Raw genomic sequence first — 25,680 nt, 5'->3', positions numbered from 1 at the left:
ACTTCCCCTCACCAGAACTGAATGAACCATTTGAATGCTGCTTGGCTTTACCTAACCTCCTATACATGAGATAAAATACACTTGCACTTCTGCATTATATTCGTAATATGGTGAGTTCCTTTTGAATTGCCTATATACCATGGAATGCCAACCCTTAAAAGAACATCTCTGAATGCTGCCACCACACAGGATTTAAATTGCATTCAGTGGTGAAGAAGCTATACTTTTTGTTTATTTTTCTGATTTACTTACAATTAGTTTAGCAGGTTGTTTACAAATCCTTACTCTGTATGTGTGATGTTATATACAGCTTTTTGGGGGGAAGTCAAGAGGTAGTTTGGCTTGTATTGGTGTCCTGTAGGCAGTGATGAGCTGCCAAAAGCTGAAGAACCAGTTCCATCAGTCGCTCCGGGTCTTCAACGGCACTGAAGGACCTGCCGCCGAAGTTCCGCCAAAGACCGGGAGCGAGTGAAGGACCCGCCGCCGAAGACCTGGAGCGCCGCTGGGTGAGTAAAAATTAAAAAGGGATTCTCAGCAGATCCTCCCCAGCTGAGAGCTCAGGCGGGCCGACCAGGACGGTCTCATGAGCCGGATGTGGCCCGCAGGCTGGAGTTTGCCCATCCCTTTAACAACCGGTTCTAAACCGGCTTCAGAGTTTAAGAACTGGTTCGCATGAACCGCTGCAAACCGGCTCCAGCTCACCACTGCCTGTAGGTCAACACAGCTGTTGTTGATAACACCCTTGGTGCCATCTGCCTTGCACTGAATTCCACATCACAGGTACGCCTCATGATACTCAATGCTATGCAGGGCCATTGATTTACACCAGTGTAACTGAAAGCAGAGTCCTATACCTAGTAAGACATGTGCTTGGTACTTAATATTAACTGAACAACGAAAGGATTCAAATTAGTTCTGATTTGGACATGCATGTTCAGTCTAACGGCTTCCACAGTCTCTGGGGCTTGGGAGCATGCCAAGGTGACACGATTCCCACCCCACACCCCAACCTAAACATGTTTTTGGCGCATTCATTCTTCCCACAATTAGACAACAAAGTGAAGTATGTAATCCCTTGTTAGCAGTGCGATAGGAAAGTCTATGGATCACATGAACCCAGACAAATAAGCAGAGTATGCTCAGTACATCTGTCAAACTTGTTGTGGCTTGCTATAAGCCTGTATCTAGGCAGTATTAATTTAAACCTGTTTTCAATGATCGTATCTCTTTGTGCACTGTTTTATTCAGAGATGACACCACACACAATACAGAATTGCACATCCAAGCAGATACTTCTTAAAGATGCAATTATTCTCATGTGCCGAAGGCAACATTTTCATTTAGAGAGGAGAACGTAGCCAGCAGCAAGATCTTTTAGGCTCCAGGGGACAATAACATTGTTATGCTCTATTTGCTAAAGTTATGTGCGTTACTGTGTGTAACTGCCACAGAGCATGAAAAAGGGCATTGAAACGTTGTCAATAAAGAGACCAAAATGTGTTTTAAGTGTATGCCTTGTTTTTCAGCAGAGATCTCTTTAAGAATAGTTATCTGGGGACAGTCAGTGTTACTATGAGCAAAATATGGCAAACTGGTCAATAGAAATGACTCCTGAACTGAGCAAACAAAAACCAAAACACTAACCAACCATGTTGCTAAAATTTCTCCTTACTTAGGAGAAATTAAAATGTAATAATCAAGCATGCAATTTCAAAATGATTGTTTTCATCGCCTTAGAGATCTATCTTGAGCTGTCTAGGGGATAAGTGTGGTCTGTTGAGTAGAGCACAGGACAGGGAGATGAGACTGGATTCCAATTGCAGCTCTGGCACTGACTCACGGTGTGATGTTGGGCAAATCTTAATTGTACCTCACTTTCCCCATGCCACTCTGTAAAATTGGGTAGGGGGAAATGATACTGACCTACCTCACAAGTTCTTTGTGAGACTTAATTAAAGTTTGTGACACACTTATAGGTTCTTGGATGGAAGGCACTGCAGAAATTATTAAACACAGAGATGAACATGATATTATAGGGTCACACCAGCATGGCTTCTTTCAAGGAATGTCAGGTCTTTCCAATCTATTAGACGATAAAATAGTGTACAACAGGAGAACCGGTCAACAAAGGCTCTCAGAAAAGGCTACTTAAAGAAATGTGGCAGTCATGGCTAGGCTATAGCAAATAGAGGAAGGATGAGTGATCAAATCTTCTGTATGGCAAAATATTATAAGAAGGTAAGATGTGTAGTCCTCTCTAGTTATTCAGAAATAAGGTGATATCCAATGTAACTAAAAGGCATCAAGTTTAAATCTGGTAATATGAAATTGAAAGTTTTTATCAAAATCATAATCTTTGGAACTCATAGTCACAAGGTTACTGGCCTTGTGGACAGGGGAGAAGCAGTAGATGTCATATATCTCAATTTTAGTAAGGCTTTTGACGTAGTCACCACATGACATTCTCATAAGCAAATTAGGGAAATGCATTCTACATGAATTTACTATAAGGTGGATGCACAGCCGGTTCAAAGACCATACTTAGAGAGTTGTTATCAATGGTTTGCTGTCAAACTGAGAGGGAGGATCTAGAGGTGTCCCGCAGGCGTCAGTCCGGGGTCCGATACTAGTCAATATTTTCATTAATGCCTTGGATAATGGAGTGGAGAGTATTCGTATAAAGTTTACAGATGACCAAACTGGGTGGGGTTGCAAGCATTTCGGAGGACAGGATTAGACTTAAAAAGGACCATGACAAATTAGACAATTGGTCTGAATTCAATTAGATGAAATTCAATAAAGATAAGAGCCAAGTACTTAACTTAGGAAGGAAAAATCAAACGTACAACTACAAAATGGGGAACAAAGGGCTAGGCAGTGGTGCTGTTGAAAAGCATCTGGGGGTTATAAGGAATCACAAAAATGTGATGCAGTTGCAAAAAACGCTAAATATTCTGGGGTGTATAATCAGGAATGTTGTATGTAAGACACGGGAGGAAACTGTCCTGCTCTGCTTAGCACTGGTGAGGCCTTAGCTGGAGTAGAGTGTTCAATTCTGGGTGCCACACTTCAGGAAAGACGTGGACAAACTGGAGAGCGTCCAAAGGACAGCAACAAAAATCATAAAAGATTTAGAAAACCTGACCTATGAGGAAAGGCCAAGAAAACTGGTCATGGTTAGTCTTGAGAAAAGAAGATTGGTAACAGTCTTTAAATATGTTAAGGGCTGCTATAAAGACAACTGTGATCAATTGTTCTCCATATCCACTGAAGGTAGGACAGGAAGTAATGGGCTTAATCTGCAGCAAGGCAGATTTAGGTTAGCTATTAGGAAAAGCTTTCTAACTATGAGGATAGTTAAATACCAGAGTATATTACCAAGGGAGGTTTGGAATCCCCATCATTGGAGGGTTTGAAGAACAGGTTGGACAAACACCTGTCAGGGATGGTCTAAGTTTACTTGGTCCTGCCTCGGTGCAAGGGGCTGGAGATGACGACTTCTCAAGGTCCCTTCCACTCCTACATTTCTATGATTCTGTGATAAGATATCACTGAGACCAAGACTCCCCTGTCCACTAGGCCAGTAACCTAGGATTCAAAAAAGGGATTGAACATTTATATGGTAATGAGAATATCCACAGTTACATCAGATGAGATAAAAGAGAAATAAACCCTCGTGCTTCAGGACATAAGTCAGCCATTAACACATGGATATTAGACAGAAGATTCCCCTATGAACAATTTATTCCATACACTTTCCACTACAGGATTTCTTGCATCTTCCTCTGAAGATCCGATACAGCATTCTGCACTAGATGGACCACTGATCTGATCTGGTACAACAACTCCTACATTCCTAAATCTAGATCCAGCAGCACATAGGAGGATATTAGACCGACATCATGGAACTGGATGCACCGTGCTCCCACATCTTTACCAGCGTGCTTTGTTTCATGAAGAGAAGTATTTTTTTTTCCTCCTGGGTTGCTTTCCACTGGTATCCTAGCTACACTGGAGAAGCAGACCTTTCTAAGTGAGGAACAAGCATGTAAGAGGTTTTCCTCACCTTCTAGATCTGAGTGGAACTATCAAAATGGAGGAGGAGCCAGAAAAACAACTGTTTGCAATGGATGAGTGTCCAGTAGTCAACTGCCTTTAACTCCCAGACAATTCTAAACTCTTTAACTTCTGAGTCTTCACTGGAAAACTCACAAGACAGATGAGATGACAGTAGACAAAGATGATCCTCTCTACTGTTCTCCTGCTCAGGCGCCCCTATAAATGAGCTGATAAAACTGCAGTAAGAGAAAAGATGGATAAGAAGCACAACAGGAAGGTAGTGGAGGATACACTGAGGCACCACATAATGAAAACCGTGCAGCTCCTGCTAAACTCTGATAGGCTAAACTATGCCTATATTGTTAGCAAGTCAAGCCACAATTATTGGTCCCTCCCTTTCATTCACAAAAATATCACCATGCGATCTGTAGGTCCGACTCAAAATGAAGCGCATGCGTGTACACCACAGACAGAGGCGGCTACTGGCTTTGTATGGGTCTTATAGAAAGTATAGCAAGACTCAGACTGGCATTTGCTACTATAACAGCACATCTTTTGCAAGCAGGTAGGAAGGGGGTTGCTTCATGAACTAGATATGGGGGATTGATTTGAGTGTTTTATATGGCAGTTATAAATTTTATACTGAATGTTGATATTCTAAATCTTGTGAAGTGTATGAGTGACATAAAATCTAAGGGCCATATTCTGCCATTCTTATCAAGTAGTACCTTATTCTGCGAGCAGTCCCATTAAAGTCAGAATAAGGTAATACTCAATGTGAGTAAAGAGTGGCAGAATCTGGCCCTATGTTTAAGAGACTGTTAAAGTAAGTGAAATGTGAAATTGGACAGTATCCTTTTAAAATAAATCAGCTTTCTGTGTTAATGAATAACTTAGCTTGTATCTACAGAACCACATTGCAGAAGGCAAGCTGAAGATTTCTCTTCACTATAAAACTCCTTATGCTGGAAGTGGCTGCACATTGTACTTCTGAGATATTCTAGCATTACACAGACATCTAACACAAGAAGGTCCAGTCCTTGCACCACAAAGAATGGTAGAACTCCTTACATTTAGATCTTCCTTTACTCTAAATTACAGAGCGAGAAACAGATATAGATTAATGCAGAAGGAGCAAGAACATTTGGTAGTTATGCTAAGGAGTGTCAATGACTCACTCTTGGTAAGTTTGCTCAGTCTGTGAGCTTTAGGGATGTACCGAAATTAGCAGAGGAAAATGGCCTTTTGATTCCCTTTATATTAAGTTTACTGCCATCTAGTACTGTGAAGCTCATTTAAGTCAAAGGAGATGCAACAAAAGTAAGAGGTGCTTGTCATACAACATTATTGCAATGTCAAGTTTTCATTCCGTCACATCTAAACAAAGTAGTAGTTTTTGTTCTTGTGTCTCCACAGCGAGTGCTACGTTGCTTCATACAGTGAATATGCCTCGTTCCTCCCCTGCCACTGGTACCCACCAATGATCTAATTTCTGTACACTAGACAGCCCATCCACTGCCCCTTTCACTCCAACTATATCAGGAAACTCAGCTGTTCCTTGTTTGCTTCACTGATGGAAAGCGAAAGTGGGGTGTTGTCCTTTGGCTTTTATTAACTGTCTAGGGTGCACACACAGTTTTCTTGATACAGCTTTCTGATTTAGATAAATTGTTGGCTTAATTAGCTGATACTCACTGTGCTCAGAAGGGCTGTTAGTCTTCTAGCTGGTATTTCTTAGAGAGCACGCATGAAGCAGGCAGTTAGTGGCAAAAGCAGCCCCACACAATCAGCTACAGCGTTCCAGGCCAGTTCACACAGTGACTGCGGCTGGACTCCTCCTAGTGCTTCACAGGGCAAGGAGAAAGGGGAAGGGCTCAGGATATGATATCATACACTCGTTCTAAACACCAGGAAACAGAGAGAACTGAAATGTCAACTCTTCTGAGCCACGGGATGGACAATATCTCTGGCCGCCTCTCAATAAAAGTTAAAATAAACAGACATGACTACTTATAAGACAATATTTAAGATATCACCAGGCTCAGCCTGAAAGCAACATCATGGACTTGCTGCTAAGGTCTTTGTCCTTCTTTCCTGCTTCCTTTATTTGTTCCCTTCATTCATCATTTTATGAGTAGGAGGCCCTGATCTTGCGATGAGATCCGTGGGGGAAGATCCTTATACCTGCGCAGGGCTCCATTGACTCCAGCAGAGCTCATGCAGGCACGAGAGTCCACTTGCATAGATCCAATAGCAGAACCAGAACCTTATCTTTTAAATTCTTCAGTGAAGAAACCATGGGTACAATTTTCAAAAGCATCTCAGTAATTGGGGAGCCTAAGCCCCAGTTTCAGAAGTGACTTAAGCACTTGGGTTTCTAAATTTAATTGAAAGTCAATGTGCAAGTTCAGATCCACACTCTGTGTAGGTTTGGATCCGGCTCCAGACGTTGTGTCTCAAGACAATCTCTAATTGTAACCCCTTGTAAAAATAATCCAGGCCATGTCATTATAGTCTGTTTCTCAGATTACCATTTATATGCTTTAAAATAGGAATGAGTAAGTCTTTGGAGCAAGGCAGATGTTCTAAATTAACTGTCACCCATTTCTCTCCCTCACATTGTCAAGATACCTGTTTATACAATGGCCTCAAATAGCAGTCAGGAAAAAGCAATATAATTTCATTACACAATCATCGAGCACATAAAAATGTTTTTTTCCATGCTGTTTGCTGTGGCCAACTATTGTGTCATGCATTGCACACGCCTTCCAAATCTCCTTCCCAAGTTTACAATTCCCCATTTGCTGGACTTCCTCTCTAGTTGGTCTCCTGGCTGCAGCTCATTCAGGATTCAGCATCGAGGCTACTCACCGGGACTAGGCCTTCACAGCAAACGACACGGTAACTCCTATTTCTGTACTCTTGTATCAGCCTTTGGTAGCAATCTGTGTTGATTTTTAGGACTTTCAAGGCATTTCAGTAGCTGGGTTCTTGGGAGATTTGTTAGAAAAACCTTCCATTCTGATCTGCACAGCAGAGTGTTGCTTTTTCAGTTCCAGTGTTTAAACAAGTCCTTAGGTGCCAGTGTTCTTATTCTCCTTGTGCTCTTTGCCAGTGGAAGTCACAGCCTTTCAATTTCAGGAACTAGTCTAGGTTATTTAAGAAGAGAATAAACAACAATAGTTTACAGCCTAATAACAGCAGCAGCATCTGGTAAAATGCTTATTTATCAAATGATAAGATTCCCAAAGAAACCTCCCAAAAGAGCAAACAACCAACAAAAGAAATTGAAACACTCAAACATTTTGGCTGTAAAGCTTTTATGGTCACATTTGTGGCTTTTGTAATTGATTCCACTTCAGAATGGATGGTTAAACATCTCCAATTACTATGGGAGCTTTGAGCTGTGGAGGCTGGTGGCATCTGAAATTGGGCAGACAAATCTGATGAAGTAAGGCCCTCCGATACTAGGGTGGTGAGTATGATGTAGGAACCTAGATCAATAGACACACGCATCCCCTCTTGGAGACTCTGAAGTTTCACCCCAGAAAAAACACAGGCAAATTTTTGTTTCTCTTCCCTCCACCTTGATTTTTAATAGTACTGTGAAACCTCTACAAGAGATCACACTTATTAAGCAACCTCCTATCTTAAGAAGCTGCCCCAGAGTAACTCCAAACGCATTGGGCCCAATTCTGTTCTCAGTTACACACTGATATTTCACCTGTGTGTGTTTGACCTGATTGACCCCGGTGTAAACATGATTAGAATAAGGCCTACGATGTAAAATTCTGCCCCACTTTTATTAAGCCACCTTTGTTATGCTACCAATTTCTGCCTGTCCCTTGCATGGATTCCTTGGGCGCTCTCATGCTCTTTTCTCTGTCAGAAGGGCCTTTTTCTCCTAATGCATCCGATGAAGTGAGCTGTAGCTCACGAAAGCTCATGCTCAAATAAATTGGTTAGTCTCTAAGGTGCCACAAGTACTCCTTTTCTTTCTCCTAAATGTTTGCAATTTTCTTTGATTCTCAAAGGCTCAGTCCCTTGAGCTCTGCCTAGCCAGGGCCTTGATCTTAGAGCTGGACCTTGCCTTAATTTAGGAGTTGAGTTTCATTTAACCTTCTGACTCCTTCATTGTACAGCACTGAAGCACCGCATGGATTTTACGTATTGTGTTATTATTTATATGGCACTACAGGTATGTGAGAAGGTGCTTCCTATAGAGCTATTCAAGAGTGTTTGAGGCCAGTTCATACAAAAAGAGCCTCCCTTCTCTGGATTCAGGGTGTCTTCTCTCATTATAAGACAGTGAACATGGGTCTGGATATTCTGGGAAATGATGGGTATTAGGTGCTGGAGAAGGCCATGAGAGTGAACCACAGCTGGTGAGAATGGAAGAAAGGAGACGTTAGTGTTGTGGAGGGCAGCAGGAGAGAGCAATGGTGAGTAGGAGGTAGAAGGAAATGATCATGGGAGGGAGGAAGCCACCATGGAGGTGAGAAGGAAGGAGATTCTCAGGAGTTGGGGACAGACAGCGAGTGGCATCAGGAAATCACCTAGAGGCAGCAGGACTATAATTAAAATGGCCATCATGTAAAAATTAGTTATTGCTTAAGTACCTGTCACATTCCTAAATAAAATCTCTACAGTTTCTTGACAGTGGCTGGCATATAAATTGATTTACAAAAGTCTGAAGTTCATTCTACTTCCTTAGGTTTCTAGATAATTTCAAGAGTATACTGCATTCTTTGCTCTTAAATTACTGCACAGAGTTGCTGTGAACTATTGAACAGCTGCTGTGTTCCACCCCTGCATTTCAGTACTTGATGATGTGATTCCTACAACGAGTGTGCGCATGCGTCCGCACACACGCGCGCGCACGCGATCTGATTCTCCTTTCATTCCTCTGCAAATCAGGAGTAACTCTACTGAAGTCCCTGGAGTTGAAGCATTCTTTTCAAATGTATACTGAGATTGTTATTCTATGACATCATGAGTTACTGCAGTAATTAAAAATTCTAAAATATTTAGCTGTGAGCAATGGGAGGTGGTGTTAATTTCCCAACACTAAAACCAACAAACAAAAAAGCATAAATTGGAAAAGGAATCCTCTGCCTTTACCTGCTATTTCTGCACTCAGGAGAATTCAGTGTGACTGTGTTACAATTACTTTCAGGCACCCAGAGGCAACAGAGTCAGCAGAAAAAGTTAAGTGGGATGCAGATGCCGGAAAATAGCATAGAGGACTTAGCCTTATGTCCTGCAGCGAGCATATGGTCTCTTGGAGTTAAATCCCAAGAGGTTTAGAGCAGGAGCGGGAAATGCTATGGTTATGGATATTTGAGTAATAAATCATACTTAGTGCTATAAACACATTAACTAATTAGTCCTCACAATACCCCTGTGAAGTAGGAAAGGACTGTGTTTATTTACAGATGGAGGAACACAGCTAGAAAGGGCTACATTCATGTCACACTCCATGCAAACTTTCCCAGAGTAGTTTCTGATGGAAGAAAGCCTGAAGCTGGAGAGAACACCGAACCTTTCCCTCTACTATTATGAGGAGGGAGAGAAGGTCAGATCTGTTGCAGAACTGGGCCATGCTGGCATTATCTCTGTGAAGCCCCCAGTGGATTTTAAAGATGTTGCCACCCTATAGAAATCCCAGTGGACGGCAGGCAGCAGCAACCCAACCTGTCCCCCTCTTTCGGATAAATCTCCTGCCCCATCCTCCAGAACAAGGTGGGAGGTTGGTCCAGAGGTGTAACTTACACCTTCCTGTGCCAGGTTCAGTGAATCTACTGTAAAAGATTAAGGCCTCCCAATTCTCCACTTTGTCCAAGCTGCAATTTATTGCAGGGTGAGGTGGGAGCCTCAGGGAGTTAGTTGTAGCTACCTGATCCTTGCCGGCTCAGCCCCAGTGGAAGTTACAGCAATGAAAATTAGACTAGCCCCTCTGCTCGAATGGAGCCTATGCCTGCAGAGAATCAGGTGTAGTGGAGTTCTGCTCCCCTACGTCCCATCCAAGACATGCCCTCAGCCTGCTTCCAACACATCCCCTCTTTGCCCTTACCACAGGGGTGGGGGAAGCAGGTGGTAAAGGAGTGTCAAGTATTCTTAGCTCCTAATTCTGGGGTCAATTTGCCATCAATGGATATTCCCTTTACACAGGGGAAAATTCTCTGGTCCAAATCTGCAGCAGCTTTAAATTCACTTTGTGATGCCCTAAGTAACCAATCATCTGGCCCTAAGTAGCCAGGGCCATGCAGTGGCCAAGCCAGGTATAGATTTCAGGAGTTCCTTAGCTCCTAACCCCACAGTCAGTTATAAGATCATGTTGCCTTTCTGACTATTAACCGTATGGCCATCATCAGCTAACATACATGGTCACTGCTGCACTGGTTTTGCCAAAAGGCATTCCCCAAATCTCTTTAGTTGAAATAATTTGATTACCTCACAATTAAAACAAACCCAATCCAACTTCTTCCTGTACTGGTAACCGTGTAGTTTCACTGTTGTTCTGCCAGTCAGAAAGAGGATTTTGGAATTTTGTGCACAGAGGCTAAAGATACTGCAAGTGAGAGGCCACAAAAGAAAAGCTCCTCTGGAAACTCCTTTCACTGTAATTTCCTTTTTAATTTTTTTTTTCTTTTTTGGGGCACGGTACTATAGTATCAAATCCCTGGACACCTAGAATGTCACTGTATCACACACCATGGCCCCTCAGAACTCATGATGACTGCACTGACTACATAACTTACAGCCTCCTGCTCCAAAAGCACTTTTGCTAAAGGAGAATCTCCACTGACTTCTAATAGTATAGGCACTATGACATACAGCTGTTCAGTTCTAAATTCATCCAATACCATTTACATAGTCCTGTCTCCCAACATGCCTTGCTGAAACGCTAGACCACAACTCTTGACATGCCCTCAGTGCTGAGGGAGGGTAGTTTCAACTCACCATGTATTTTGGGGCACCAATCTTGGGTCCCAGACAAAGTTAACATCCAAGGTTCACTCCCAGACAACAAACTACCATCGGAGACCATCCTGATACTGTGGCAGTAGACAAGGTGCACAAAGGCTGGCTGGGCACCAAGAAGATACTAGCTAGCTCAGGAAAGAAGGAGGCAGAGAAAAACAGAATGTAGGGTGTGCTGCTGTAGTGTTTGGCCCACTCAGGGCAATTTAGCGCAGGTGAAGACAACATTCACCAAAAAACCCTCAGTAACTGAACTATCCCATTCCAAACCACTCATTGATAATAATACTCTGTATGTATATAGGTTTCAGAGTAGAAGCCGTGTTAGTCTGTATTCGCAAAAAGAAAAGGAGTACTTGTGGCACCTTAGAGACTAACCAATTTATTTGAGCATAAGCTTTCATGAGCTACAGCTCAATTCATCGGATGCATTCAGTGGAAAATACAGTGGGGAGATTTATATACACAGAGAACATAAAACAAAGTATCTGACTTCAGAGGAGCTTAAAGTGCTGGACACCAATCAGGAGATAATGCTCACACTACCCTGTGAGAGGCAAAGAAGGTCTTATTTAATTAAAGCATATATTGTGCCCATGATCTTGAATGGGGCAGTGTATTGGCCATACCAATACAAATTGGAAGTAGTTACATCTTGCAGGCCAAGAATGAAGGGCTCTGACCACTCACACTAATGGAGGACAGGAACAACACGATTGAAGTCAATGGACTGATTGATATTACTGAGAGGAGAATCTGGCCCAAAGACATTAAATAACCAATCATCAAGCCAACCCCTTCATGCCCTGGGGAAAAGACTTCACAGGGATTTCATTCAAAAGGGATCAAACTCTTCAGCAAGTAAACAAGCTGGGTCAGGAAACTCCTTGCAGCTGCCAACAAGCAGCCTGACTCCCTTTTCCCTTCCAGCACTCTATCTGCCATCAGCAAGCTTCCTCTAGGCATGCAGACCAGACCTTCTTTTGGAAATTTAAAGCCAAACCCATCAGCATTTTCCAGGGCCCTGCTATGTAAAATGCTGTGTCTCTGCTTCCATTTCGGAAATTCTTTGCCAGATTAGGAGCCACTTCCTCCCTGCTTTGACATGAATGGATTGGGAAGGAAAAGATCACTGCTTCAAAAAACAACAAAAAACAACAGACAAATGCTGCCGTGTCCCCTCCCTGTCACATTGGCTTCTCAGTAACAGTGCAAACTGTACAAACTCAGGACCTGATCCTGCAAATACATGTGTACAGGGGGATCCCTGTGCCTGTATGGAATCAATAGGATTCCACATGGGTGCAGGGGTCTGCTTGAGTGATACCTGTTGTAGAATCAGGGTCTCAGTAGCCTACTACTTTGACCAAAATTCTCAGGAGAAGACAATAAGCATTCTCTTGCCCATTTTCCCCAGATTGTTCCTGGGAGATTGGGTTGCCCCCACACCTCATAGTACAAACAAGGGGTTCTGCACCCGCAACACTGCTGATCCCCCAGAGCTACAAAGATACCTGGGAACTGAGGACCAAAAAAACTAAGTGATTTGCACAAGGTCACACAAAGAGTCCCTCGATCTGCTGGCAATGCCCCTACTTATACAGCTCAAAATGCCATTGGCCTTCTTGGCAACAAGGGCACACTGTTGACTCATATCCAGCTTCTCGTCCACTGTAACCCCTAAGTCCTTTTCTGCAGAACTGCTGCCTAGCCATTCGGTCCCTAATCTGTATCAGTGCATGGGATTCTTCCGTCCTAAGTGCAGGACTCTGCACTTGTCCTTGTTGAACCTCATCAGATTTCTTTTGGCCCAATCCTCTAATTTGTCTAGGGCCCTCTGTATCCTATCCCTACCCTCCAGCGTATCTACCTCTCCTCCCTGTTTCGTGTCATTTGCAAACTTGCTGAGGGTGCAGTCCACGCCATCCTCCAGATCATTAATGAAGATATTGAACAAAACCAGCTCGAGGACTGACCCTTGGGGCACTCCACTTGATACCGGCTGCCAACTAGTCATGGAGCCATTGATCACTACGCGTTGAGCCCGACAATCTAGCCAGCTTTCTGTCCACCTTATAGTCCATTCATCCAGCCCATATTTCTTTAACTTGCTGGCAAAAGTACTGTGGGAGACCATGTCAAAAGCTTTGCTAAAGTCAAGGAATAACACGTCCACTGCTTTCCCCTCATCCACAGAGCCAGTTATTTCATCATAGAAGGCAATTAGATTAGTCAGGCTTGACTTGCCCTTGGTGAATCCATGCTGACTGTTCCTGATCACTTTCCTCTCCTCTAAGTGCTTCAGAATTGATTCCTTGAGGACCTGCTCCATGATTTTTTCAGGGACTGAGGTGAGGCTGACTGGCCTGTAGTTCCCCAGATCCTCCTCCTTCCTTTTTTTAAAGATGGGCACTACGTTAGCCTTTTTCCAGTCATCTGGGACCTTGCCCGATCACCATGAGTTTTCAGAGATAGTGGCCAATGGCTCTGCAATCACATCCACCAACTTCTTTAGCACCCTCGGATGCAGTGCATCCGGCCCCATGGACTTGTGCTCGTCCAGCTTTTCTAAATAGTCCCGAACCACTTCTTTCTCCACAGAGGGCTGGTCACCTCCTCCCCATGCTATGCTGCCCAGTGTAGTAGTCTGGTAGTTGACCTTGTTCGTGAAGACAGAGGCAAAAAAAGCATTGAGTACATTAGCTTTTCCCACATCCTCTGTCACTAGGTTAAAAGAAAAGGAGTACTTGTGGCACCTTAGAGACTAACAAATTTGTTTGAGCATAAGCTTTCGTGAGCTACAGCTCACTTCATCGGATGCATACAGTGGAAAATATAGTGGGGAGATTTTATATACACGGAGAACATGAAACAATGGGTGTTACCATACAGACTGTAACAAGAGTGATCAGGAAAGGTGAGCTATTACAGGTGAGCTATTAGCAGGAGAGCGAGGGGGGGGATGGGGGGAGGGGAAACTTTTGTAGTGATAATCAAGGTGGGTAATCAAGATACAACCGCATTTGCTCCAACCCCTCAGACAGAGACAAACACCTACAAGATCTCTATCAAGTATTCTTACAACTACAATATCCACCTGAAGAAGTGAAGAAACAGATTGATAGAGCCAAAGAGTTCCCAGAAGTCACCTACTACAGGACAAGCCTAACAAAGAAAATAACAGAACGCCACTAGCCGTTACCTTCAGCCCCCAACTAAAACCCCTCCAACGCATTATTAAGGATCTACAACCTATCCTGAAGGATGACCCAACACTCTCACAAATCTTGGGAGACAGGCCAGTCCTTGCCTACAGACAGCCCCACAACCTGAAGCAAATACTCACCAGCAACCACATACCACACAACAGAACCACTAACCCAGGAACCTATCCTTGCAACAAAGCCCGTTGCCAACTGTGCCCACATATCTATTCAGGGGACACCATCACAGGGCCTAATAACATCAGTCACACTATCAGAGGCTCGTTCACCTGCACATCCACCAATGTGATATATGCCATCATAGAATCATAGAATATAAGGGTTGGAAGGGACCCCAGAAGGTCATCTAGTCCAACCCCCTGCTTGAAGCAGGACCAATTCCCAGTTAAATCATCCCAGCCAGGGCTTTGTCAAGCCTGACCTTAAAAACCTCTAAGGAAGGAGATTCTACCACCTCCCTAGGTAACGCATTCCAGTGTTTCACCACCCTCTTAGTGAAAAAGTTTTTCCTAATATCCAATCTAAACCTCCCCCACTGCAGCTTGAGACCATTACTCCTCGTTCTGTCATCTGCTACCATTGAGAACAGTCTAGAGCCATCCTCTTTGGAACCCCCTTTCAGGTAGTTGAAAGCAGCTATCAAATCCCCCCTCATTCTTCTCTTCTGCAGGCTAAACAATCCCAGCTCCCTCAGCCTCTCCTCATAACTCATGTGTTCCAGACCCCTAATCATTTTTGTTGCCCTTCGCTGGACTCTCTCCAATTTATCCACATCCTTCTTGAAGTGTGGGGCCCAAAACTGGACACAGTACTCCAGATGAGGCCTCACCAATGTCGAATAGAGGGGAACGATCACGTCCCTCGATCTGCTCGCTATGCCCCTACTTATACATCCCAAAATGCCATTGGCCTTCTTGGCAACAAGGGCACACTGCTGACTCATATCCAGCTTCTCATCCACTGTCACCCCTAGGTCCTTTTCCGCAGAACTGCTGCCTAGCCATTCGGTCCCTAGTCTGTAGCTGTGCATTGGGTTCTTCCGTCCTAAGTGCAGGACCCTGCACTTATCCTTATTGAACCTCATCAGATTTCTTTTGGCCCAATCCTCCAATTTGTCTAGGTCCTTCTGTATCCTATCCCTCCCCTCCAGCGTATCTACCACTCCTCCCAGTTTAGTATCATCCGCAAATTTGCTGAGAGTGCAATCCACACCATCCTCCAGATCATTTATGAAGATATTGAACAAAACCGGCCCCAGGACCGACCCTTGGGGCGCTCCACTTGATACCGGCTGCCAACTAGACATGGAGCCATTGATAACTACCCGTTGAGCCCGACAATCTAGCCAGCTTTCTACCCACCTTATAGTGCATTCTTCCAGCCCATACTTCCTTAACTTGCTGACAAGAATACTGTGGGAGACCGTGTCAAAAGCTTTGCTAAAGTCAAGAAACAATACATCCACTGCTTTCCCTTCATCCACAGAACCAGTAATCTCATCATAAAAGGCGATTAGATTAGTCAGGCATGACCTTCCCTTGGTGAATCCATGCTGACTGTTCCTGATCACTTTCCTCTCATGCAAGTGCTTCAGGATTGATTCTTTGAGGCCCTGCTCCATGATTTTTCCAGGGACTGAGGTGAGGCTGACTGGCCTGTAGTTCCCATGATCCTCCTTCTTCCCTTTTTTAAAGATTGGCACTACATTAGCCTTTTTCCAGTCATCCGGGACAGCCGCCAATTCCTTCAGCACTCTCGGATGCAACTCGTCCAGCCCCATGGACTTGTGCACGTCCAGCTTTTCTAAATAGTCCCTAACCACCTCTATCTCCACAGAGGGCTGGCCATCTCTTCCCCATTTTGCGATGCCCAGCGCAGCAGTCTGGGAGCTGACCTTGTTAGTGAAAACAGAGGCAAAAAAAGCATTGAGTACATTAGCTTTTTCCACATCCTCTGTCACTAGGTTGCCTCCCTCATTCAGTAAGGGGCCCACACTTTCCTTGGCTTTCTTCTTGTTGCCAACATACCTGAAGAAACCCTTCTTGTTACTCTTGACATCTCTGGCTAGCTGCAGCTCTAGGTGCGATTTGGCCCTCCTGATATCATTCCTACATGCCCGAGCAATATTTTTATACTCTTCCCTGGTCATATGTCCAACCTTCCACTTCTTGTAAGCCTCTTTTTTATGTTTAAGATCCGCTAGGATTTCACCATTAAGCCAAGCTGGTCGCCTGCCATATTTACTATTCTTTCGACTCATCGGGATGGTTTGTCCCTGTAACCTCAACAGGCACCATCATGTGCCAGCAATGCCCCTCTGCCATGTACATTGGTCAAACTGGACAGTCTCTACGTAAAAGAATAAATGGACACAAATCAGATGTCAAGAATTATAACATTCATAAACCAGTCGGAGAACACTTCAATCTCTCTGGTCACGCGATTACAGACATGAAAGTTGCGATATTACAACAAAAAAACTTCAAATCCAGACTCCAGCGAGAAACTGTTGAATTGGAATTCATTTGCAAATTGGATACAATTAACTTAGGCTTGAATAGAGACTGGGAGTGGCTAACTCATTATGCAAGATAACCTATTTCCCCTTGTTTTTTCCTACCCGCCCCCCTCCTCAGACGTTCTTGTTAAACCCTGGATTTGTGCTGGAAATGGCCCACCTTGATTATCATACACATTGTAAGGAGAGTGATCACTTTAGATAAGCTATTACCAGCAGGAGAGTGGGGTGGGGGGAGGTATTTTTTCATGCTTTGTGTGTATAAAAAGATCTTCTACACTTTCCACAGTATGCATCCGATGAAGTGAGCTGTAGCTCACGAAAGCTTATGCTCAAATAAATTGGTTAGTCTCTAAGGTGCCACAAGTACTCCTTTTCTTTTTGCGAATACAGACTAATACGGCTGTTACTCTGGAGCCTCTGATAGTATGGCTGATGTGATTAGGCCCTATGATGGTGTCCCCTGAATAGATATGTGGACACAGTTGGCAACGGGCTTTGTTGCAAGGATAGCTTCCTGGGTTAGTGTTTTTGTTGTGTGGTGTGTGGTTGCTGGTGAGTATTTGCTTCAGGTTGGGGGGCTGTCTATAAGCAAGGACTGGTCTGTCTCCCAAGATCTGTGAGAGTGATGGGTCGTCCTTCAGGATAGGTTGTAGAACGTTGATGATGCGTTGGAGAGATTTTAGTTGGGGGCTGAAGGTGATGGCTAGTGGCGTTCTGTTATTTTCTTTGTTAGGCCTGTCCTGTAGTAGATGACTTCTGGGTACTCTTCTGGATCTGTCAGTCTGTCACTAGGTTGCCTCCCTCATTCAGTAAGGGGCCCACACTTTCCTTGGCTTTCTTCTTGTTGCTAACATACCTGAAGAAACCCTTCTTGTTACTCTTAACATCTCTTGCTAGCTGCAACTCCAGTTTTGATTTGGCCTTCCCGATTTTCACTCCTGCATTCCCAAGCAATATTTTTATACTCTTCCCTGGTTATTTGTCCCATCTTCCACTTCTTGTAAGCTTCTTTTTTGTTTAAGATCAGCAAGGATTTCACTGTTAAGCCAAGCTGGTCAACTGCCATATTTGCTATTTTTTTGACACATCGGGATGGTTTGTTCCTGTAACCTCAATAAGGATTCTTTAAAATACAGCCAGCTCTTTTGGCCTCCTTTCCCCCTCATGTTATTCTCCCAGGGGATCCTGCCCATCAGTTCCCTGAGGGAGTCAAAGTCTGCTTTTCTGAAGTCCAGGGTCCGTATTCTGCTGCTCTCCTTTCTTCCTTGTGTCAGGATCCTGAACTCGACCATCTCATGATCACTGCCTCCCAGGTTCCCATCCACTTTTGCTTCCCCTACTAATTCTTCCCAGTTTGTGAGCAGCAGGTCAAGAAGAGCTCTGCCCCTTGTTGGTTCCTCCAGCACTTGCACCAGGAACTTGTCCCCTACACTTTCCAAAAACTTCCTGGATTGTCTGTGCACCGCTGTATTGCTCTCCCAGCAGATATCAGGGTGATTGAAGTCTCCCATGAGAACCAGGGCCTGCAATCTAGTAACTTCCGTTAGTTGCCAGAAGAAAGCCTCGTCCACCTCATCCCCCTGCCATAACCACATGACTATTTAATCTAATGTCGTTTTGCTGTAGTATCTAGGCACCAGCTTATGTGCCTCTAGTGTATGAACTGCACTGGACAAATGAATCAGTTGCAGGTGCGCTAAAGCTGTAGAGGCTCCATATGAAACAAACAAAGAATGAAATGCGTGGCACTGCTGAAGTCTTGAGCACTACAGCAAGAAATTTCCACTTTCCCATTCCTAGAATACTTTGGAAATGTATAAACTCCTGGGATCCACACTTTGTAATTTTCAGTTCAAACTGGAATAACATCTGTAAAATGTGGCCAAGGACCATCTGTTTTTCCATTCCCAAAACACTGAACTATAACAGCCTTTTTCCTGCCAGCTCTGGTGCAGAGTTAAAGCAGTTCAATAGGTCATTCTGCTCTCTCCCTTTGTCAACTTCCTGTGAAAAAGATGGCAAACAATAATAGTAAGAAGAAGTGGAGTGAAGCTGCTGTGTAATATAAACATATTTCCAAGGGAAACAAAACAGTTAACTGTTGGCCAAAGAGCCTGCAGACTCATCTGAGCTGGCTTACTGAGCACTAGGAAGTATACTGATGAGTGCAGGAAGACGGGAGATTTAGAACCCAATGGTACTTCCTCTTACATCATCAGGAATAAACAATCTGATCCAAAGCCCACTGAAGTCAATGGGAATTCCCATTGGCTTCAGTGGGTTTTGGATTTGGCCTTAAATGGTGGGATGGTGGGAGAACTCGTGTATGGTAGGTGCTAGGGTATTAACCACTGTGTTTTCTAACCATGCTCAGAGTAGGTCTAGAAGACACAGTGATTGGAGAGCCAGGGGTTGCTGGCGCATTGTGTACACTAGTGCTCCCAAAAAGCGCTGCCATCTGGAGCTCAACTGATGATAGCAATAATTGGAACCTGTAGCAGTGGAAAAAGGCCTAGAGTAGAAAAGGCTACAGAGTAAGTGTCAGTTCTGGGCAGAGGTGAAAGTAAGCTGGTATGCCCCGGCACGGCATACCGGGACCGGCTTTCCCAGGTGGCAATTTAAAGCCCTAGGGTAGCAGCAGCGGGGCTCTGGCGGGGATTTAAAGGGCGGTAGCGGCTACCAGAGCCCCGGGGTTCTTTAAATCCCCGATGGAGCCCAGCTGCCGCTACCCCAGGGCTCGGGCAGCAGGGCTCAGGTGGGGATTTAAAGGGCTCGGGGCTCTGGCAGCCTCTACCATAGCGGAGCCCCAGGCCCTTTAAAGCTCTGCCAGAGCTCAGAGCCCAGAGCCCCGGGGTAGCAGTGGCAGCTGGGAGTCCCCAGGGCTCCTCAGTGATTTAAAGGGCCCGGGGCTCCACTGCAGTAGCAGCAGCTAGAGCCCTGGGCCCTTTAAATTGCCCCCGAGCCCCAGGACTCCCAGCCGCCTCTGCAGCTGGTAGCTCGGGGGTGATTTAAAGGGCCTGGGGCTCCCAGCCGCCACTTCCGCAGCTGGAGCCCCGGGCCCTTTAAATCAAGATTTAAAGGGCCCGGGCAATTAAGGCCGTGCCTCTTCCGGTTGAGGCCACGCCCCCTGCTCAGGACTCTGACGTACCAGTAAGTCCTCTAACTTACTTTCAGCCCTGGTTCTGGGAATACACAACAGGAATCCTGACTCAAAGTCTTCTACTTTAACTTGTAATTCATTTGCCCTTAGTTTGTCATCTGTAAAATGGGGATAATAATACCTCCTTTGTTTGCCTTATCTATTTAGCTTGTAAACTCTTCCGGGGAGTGAATGTCTCTGGCTATGTGTATGTACAGGGCCTAGCAAAAAGGGGCCTTAGCTGAGATCAGGGTCCCAAGATGCTACTGTAAAGAAGTAATAAAAATAAGTTCACTACCAGTTATTCAGGTGGTGGGAAAAACAGTGTAAAGAGCTGTAAGAGCCCCTTGATGAGCTGGAGGAGAGGAGAACTCCCCTGGCAGAGTCACTGGGTAAGTCAGCTGCAGATTGCCCTATGAGCCTCCCGACCCAGTAAGCCCCAATGTAAGGGGTGGGACTGCAGGAGTGTAAGGGGAGTGTTTGGAGCAGGGTCCTAGCTTCCAATACTGAGGCCATTCTAAGTAAATCCAAGATGCAGAACTATTCATAAGCAGATCAGGCAGGTCTCCCAGAGATGTTCTAAATTATGCAGGGGGCCATTCTGACCCCCAAAGCAGCCCAGAAGCAGGAGGGCATCGAAGCTGGCTTTAAGCCACCTTTGCCCACTTTTCCCAGGGGCTACGAGTTCTGTTCTGTGCTTCTATACACATACAGCACTTACAGACATTAAATAATCAAGCACCATAGAACTCGAGGTTTGCAACTATTATCAAAACTATACTCATTCTACAAATAGATAAGCAGAGGAACAGAAAAATGGCAGCAAATCACTGATATCCAGGAATAGAATCCAAATTCTTGGATCAGCATACCATACTTTCTGCTGTTGGTTAGGCAGATAGATCACAAAGTGCTTGGGCTGTTCTACTTCTGCTTCCAGCCCTGGCTGGAACCCAGAAGTAAAGAAACAGCCCTAAAATGAAAAAAGACAGGGTTTTTTCAGTGAGTATGGTGAAGGAGTTCCTGGACTGATTCAGCCATCCGTGATCTTCAGGGTGTCATATGGACTGGTCAGCAATGGAGTGGAGGGCAGCCATGCTCACTCATAAGATTGAAAGGAATTCCTTCACCACCACCACAAGAAAAGGAGAAGAATCACAACATGACATAAAGTTACTTCCCTGTTCTTCAAATATAACTACAGAACATCTCTCACACTCTTCCATATCCCATACTGATACAATACGCATGCAGGGTGTGTTAATCAGAATAGGTTCACATGAACAATAAATTGTTATGGACATGATTCTGTTTTTCACCCTACTAGAGATCAAAGCTGGTCAAAGATTTTTGAATTAAAAGTTTCATCAGAAATTTGCCTCTCATTTGAAAATTAAATCTCTTTGTGAAAAACAAAAAACAAAACACAGTTTGGGTGAAAAATGTCATGCCATTTTTCAATTTCTTTAATCAAAAACATTATCAAAAATTTCATTGGTAAAGTTAAAACTTCATTAATGTTTTCCATAAAAAATTCAAATCATGATTTAAAAAAAGAAAGATGAGTCTGTTTTGAACACTTCACATGAAAAACAACTGCAAAAATTGGGTATTTTTTGTTGTTGTGAAAATAGGTTCTTGCTTTTCAACCAGCAGTACAAAAGATATTTTTGGGGTAACAGAATGCTGTACGTAATTGATTTCATAGCTCCAGTGGTCTAAAGGATAAAACATTGTGGCCACCTAAAAAAATGTTTGAGAGTTCCAGCCCCATCTTGGTGGGATTATTCGATTTAATGTAAGGATTAGGGTTTATCACCATGGATGGAGTTGGGACTGGATGTTCTCTGTCTTTTGCACCTATTTCTATGACTGCTGTATATATTTAAGGTGCACATATTTTGTTTCTATAAACATTACTGACAAAAAAATTCCAAAATATTGCTTTCCATCATCTGGTTCAAATTCTGTTCTTAGTACACTGGTGTAAATCTAAAATAACATTACTGCCTTCGATTAAGTTACTTCAAATATATGATTCATACAAAAGATGAAGTTGGTCATTTGTCTTTAAAGGAACTCTATATTTACAGGCAAATAAAATCACATAGAATTGTATACTCTATGGCACAACAGTGCCATCCAGTGGCTATTCCAAAATGTGCATTACAGAAGTCGTCCCAAGGGAAGTTATCAGTAGCCAAAGATCACTCTTTAAAGCTGGCAATCAGAACTAATCTGGGCATCTACTGCCTGGGTCAAGATGATCATCTTGGGCACAGGTAACTGTTTTTAGTCATTTTTCCATAATGAAGTGGCTTAGACACAAAATTTAAATTTGCTGTTTGTTTAGAAATAACTATGAAGATTAGAAATGGATGAACCAAAAGGCTCAGAGTTTGGGTTCAGTGGAATTGTTATCCTGATGTATAAAATGCTGTTCTGAGACTAATCTGAATTTATTTGGTCTGCAAAACTGGGCTGGAAGTCCCACAAGAACAAGCTCGGGTATGAGATTCCTAATCTTTCTGCTTCTAGTGCTGGCCAGAAATCAAATGTGAAGACACATCTATCTGAAAATACGAGAATCTCAAAAAAAAAAAAAAAAAGTTAGTGCAAATTCCCCTCTAAATAGCTGACAGTTCAGAGGGCAAGAGAAAAGGTAAAGTTTCTCTTAACTACCCATCCTTCCCTGTTAAAATCATTGACCTACATTTTAAAAATGAAGGGCCTCCAATACTGCAGGTGCAAATTTTTCTTCTGCACTTGCACATGAATGCTAAATTGTGACAAAAAATGGCACTCTGCACCCATTTAGATGCCCAACTACTTGATTTGCAAACTTCTATTGAGTACCACCACAGGGTACAATAGAGGGCCATCGGTTCCAATTCCTCCCTGTTGGAACTCCATTTGAGTCAATGGAGTTTCTCCATCAATGTGAATTTGGTCCATTAAAGTAAGTTTGCCCAGCTTCAAAACAATTCTGGTAATAACCACTCATTTGATGTGGAAGGTAATGATCCACTTTAATTTTTCTCTCCAGTCTGTAATGCTTCCCTTTGTAGTTATCGGCATCTCATGCAGTACAGCTGCATTAAAATGATTAATGGATTTGTTTGGCCTGATTGCACACTGATTAAATCATTTTGTGCAGTGTTCCTGTTAGTGTTCCACATTCATCTTAGTTTGAACTGAAATTCAATTACCTGGGGTTCTGAGGTCAGAGCTGCAGACAATCCTTGTAGGGCAGAGAATTGCCTCCCAGAGACCAATAGCTTCTGCAGTGGGCCCTCTCAGTAGCTAGAAAAAGTTGGTGAAAGGGCCCCAGATTTCTCAGCATCACATTTTACTCTGTGCTAGAGGATGCCGAACTATGCCCAACTAAAATTGTTTCATCGTATTTTAACTAGGGTTATATCCAAACCAAATTCTCATATCCAAACATCTCTAAAATGTTAAGAAGGGTTAAAACAAGTACAAACATTCTCCACGGAAGAACAAGTACTTTCAACATTGAAAATTTGTTTAGTTTCTCTGGACTAAAATTAATACAATCTGACGCAAGCAAGATAGCATAATATAATCAATTTGATATACTGTACAGTATGATCAATAGGTTAGCTCTTTATACATTTCCTGAGACCGTGCATATTACAGTAAAAAAAATTAAAACTTTTTTTAAATCAACGCAGACATTACTGATCGGGAGCTCAGGCTCAAACTATGCTCATGCAAACTACAGTGCAAATTATTTTATTTTCAGAACTTCAGAAGACCACATTTAGTCTCATGCTTAAAAAAGTTAAATCTATTACACTAATTCTAAAGACAAAGACAATTTAATGTTTGATTGGAAGAATTGTAACTAACTGCATTACATCTGCCTAAGAAAGCCCCAGTCCTGCAAATCCTTACTCAGGTGAGTATCCCTTGTCTAGGTGAGTTTGTTGGACTAAGCCCTTAAATAGTACTTGGGCAACCTGCTGCCCCATGTGACATATCTCTTCTGAAATACAGATATTCTGTTGCAGCTGAGAGACTGCAGTGGGTAACAGCAGAGACAGGGTTAATGTTTTTTTCAGAAGGAGCTTTGGGGCAGAGATGGGTGATAGAGCAAACCAAGCTGCTCTGCCTGAAATGCTACTTGATGATTATGATCTTCTAAACCCAGCTAATGCTTAATGTTTAGAAATAAAAATGAAATCTTGCTGCATAGAGGCCCAACTTTGAGGGTAAGAGAGACAGAATCTTTACAGAGCCCACAAAAAGGCCAGTCAGTCGGTAGTGCATCAGTTCAGGACACTTGGATCAGGCCATACAGAATAGCAGAGGTGCTCAGCTCCCACAGTGATGTGATACATAGCTGGACCAGTTTAACAGTCACCTTCTGGTTCTAGTCAGGGCAATGTAGCTTCCCACCAAGATGACTGAAACTATCATTTAGTCTTATTTAAATAAAAGTGTTTAAGAAATGGTAAAAATAAATACTGATTCATCAATAGCAAGAAAAGTCTAGTTCTCATACAGCAATTTTAATCATTAGATCTCAAAGCGCTTACGAAAGACATCAGTATCATTATCCCCATTTTTCTGATGGGGAAACTGAGGCACAGAGCGAGGGAAAATGGCTCACCGAAGGTCACTCAGCAGGCCAGTGGCAGAGGTGGGACAGGTCTCTTGAGTCTCAGTCCAGTCCAGTCCTCTATCCACTGGGGCCATGTAGCATCCCCTCACATGTATGGTCATATTGCTAATACGTTCTGAGGGGGCTTCTGCTTTAGCATCTTGCCTAAGTGACTGCTGCTGCCACTGAAGTCAGTGGGCGTTTGGCCAGAGTCAGGAGTCCTCCATGCATGATGAGTTGAGGGCCTCCCTCATTTTATCAAATGGCCTCAGAATTCCCTTTGTGTGAGGAGTGGTTTGTTGTTTGGAACCAATAGCAGGAAGCCAGGCAGAGGGGCAGGGAAGGTTCTGGGCCGACATTCTAGAGTGAAACAAAGAGAGACAGACACACAGATGGTAGGTTTAGCAGTAATATTGCTACACCCTCTTGGCCCGCTACCGTTCATGTTTTGATCTGCAACCCACAAGATGACCATAAAAAGTAACCTTATATTCTACGGTCCCTTTCAAATGTGTCAGTTCCTGTCGTGCATGGTGAGGAGTAGGAAGATTTTTCCAGCCCTTTGGTGTGCTGTAGACTAGATCATGTCAAGAACCACCAGTCTAGAGTGTGGAGCATGACAAAGGAGCATGCCAGTTTATCTAAATAGGTGAGGACCAGCAGAACTGGGCTTAGCTCATATGTGTTTTACTGAATAATCTGAATGAACAGAAGGGAGGGTGTGAGGGTGCAGAATTAGTTGCAAAGACTGGATAGATCTCAACCTGGGGTCATGACCAGGGGATTTTGAGACCACCCTCCCTTTCTTTATAGCTAAACAGGAAGGGGTTTCCTAAGCTTTTAAAGATAAGGTCACAGTATGGAAAAGTTTGAAAATCACCTGAGATAGTCATAGTCTTTGTTGGGATGGGGAAGGAAATAGCTGAAGCAGGCAGGCAGGTTTGCAAACCCCATTTTCCTTATCTGTCAGACCAGTATCATAAAATGCTTTCCAAATTGCCTTGTGCGGAGGTGACAACAAGGGAGACACACAATGAAGCAAAAGTACTGTAACCTATTAGACGGGAGGTAAATCAATTTACTTACCAATTCTGTGCTATAGAGTTCTTCTCTCTGACAAAATATT

At 43.6% G+C, this 25,680-nt stretch overlaps 2 protein-coding genes across 4 annotated transcripts in view; one reads left to right on the top strand and one right to left on the bottom strand.

The window, feature by feature from the left end:
- The window catches only part of RALB (RAS like proto-oncogene B), a 78,812-nt gene extending 72,925 nt beyond the window's left edge, over positions 1 to 5,887 (bottom strand). The window contains exon 1 of the mRNA XM_048869722.2: positions 5,755 to 5,887. The gene's annotated coding sequence lies outside the window, so the exon portion shown is untranslated. The remainder of the gene's footprint in view (positions 1 to 5,754) is intronic.
- Positions 1 to 25,680, top strand: part of LOC125644931 (leucine-zipper-like transcriptional regulator 1) — a 79,884-nt gene that overhangs the window by 20,099 nt on the left and 34,105 nt on the right. Inside the window, exons 2-3 of one of the 3 annotated variants that reach the window (XM_075117730.1) lie at positions 3,768 to 4,624; positions 6,881 to 6,960. The exons of 1 other annotated variant lie outside the window; for it this stretch is intronic. The gene's annotated coding sequence lies outside the window, so the exon portion shown is untranslated. Of the gene's footprint in view, positions 1 to 3,767; positions 4,625 to 6,828; positions 6,961 to 25,680 lie in introns of those variants that run through there. One more of the 3 variants, XM_075117731.1, reaches the window with a different exon arrangement.

The sequence above is a fragment of the Caretta caretta genome, chromosome 11, assembly GCF_965140235.1.
Source record: "Caretta caretta isolate rCarCar2 chromosome 11, rCarCar1.hap1, whole genome shotgun sequence".
Lineage (NCBI taxonomy): Eukaryota > Metazoa > Chordata > Testudines > Cheloniidae > Caretta > Caretta caretta.
This window is presented reverse-complemented; position numbering and strand designations above follow the sequence as displayed.